The sequence below is a fragment of the Micropterus dolomieu genome, unplaced genomic scaffold (genome assembly GCF_021292245.1).
Source record: "Micropterus dolomieu isolate WLL.071019.BEF.003 ecotype Adirondacks unplaced genomic scaffold, ASM2129224v1 contig_5087, whole genome shotgun sequence".
NCBI lineage: Eukaryota > Metazoa > Chordata > Actinopteri > Centrarchiformes > Centrarchidae > Micropterus > Micropterus dolomieu.
Window position 1 is genome coordinate 210 of NW_025734076.1, and position 1,084 is coordinate 1,293.

At 45.0% G+C, this 1,084-nt stretch overlaps 1 non-coding gene across 1 annotated transcript; it reads left to right on the plus strand.

Annotated features, from left to right (window-relative positions):
- Window positions 1-570: 570 nt before the first annotated feature.
- trnai-aau lies at window positions 571-644 on the plus strand. The gene has a single exon. It is a non-coding gene; the product is annotated as a tRNA-Ile (tRNA).
- The last annotated feature ends 440 nt before the right edge of the window (window positions 645-1,084 follow it).

Sequence of the window (1,084 nt, forward strand, 5' to 3'; positions counted from 1 at the left end):
ACATGACAGGATATCCAGTGACTGTTAGCACGGCGCTAAAAGCTACAAGATCTTGAGTTTGATTCCCAAGCTCGCCACTCTTAGTGCTTTGACAAGACCAGATCACCAAGTGTTGTACGATGTGAGCCAGGGAAACGGGACCGCGTGGCCTAACGGACAAGGTGCCTGACTTCGGATCAGAAGATTGAGGGTTCGAGTCCCTTCGTGGTTGAAGGCCCCTCCGTTATTTATGGAGAAATACTTAAAGCCATCGCGACAGACCGTATAAGAAGTGAGTATTTTCAAGTTTAAACAATTTGTGCTTGCATAGACTTGGGGCCACTTTGCACACGACTCAACATCCAAAACTTGTCCGTTTCTTTTTTTTTACTTCTGGAGGACAAATTGTTTAAAAAAAGAACCACAAAAGCAGGCGGCTCAGGTCAAAGGTTTTGAGTGTACTGCTCACCTGGAAGGTGGTCACACATGACTTAACATCCAGTATGGAGCCATTGTCTGTTTTAGTCTGTCCCTGTTGTTTTATGCATTGAATTTTCTTAGCAAAAAGAAAGAAAGAAGCACCCCACAGCAGGCCGGTTAGCTCAGATGGTTAGAGCGTGGTGCTAATAACGCCAAGGTCATGGGTTCAACCCCCATACTGGCCAGTGCTGTCCATTTGACAACTCGACGTCAGAATCAGAAGGAGCTTTGTTGCCAAGTACCTTCTTACACATACAAGGAATTTGCTTTGGTGTTGAGGTGCTACACGCAGACAGACATACAGCTGACATAAATAGATGTAGAGATATGTAATAAACAAATGCAAGTTATATATGAAGAATAGAGAAAAATAATACAACTGACAATATAAAAAAATGGAACAACAACAACTTACAATTAACAACAAATATTTGTGGCGAGAGGTTTTGGTCCTGATGGACCGCAGCCTCTTGCCAGAGGGGAGAGTCTGAAACAGTTTGTGACCGGGATGGGAGGCGTCAGCTGCTGCAGTCTTTCCTGCTCGCCTCAGAGTCCTGGAGGCGTGCAGGTCCTGAAGCCATGCAAGATTGCAGTCAATCACCTTCTCTGCAGAGCGAATGATACG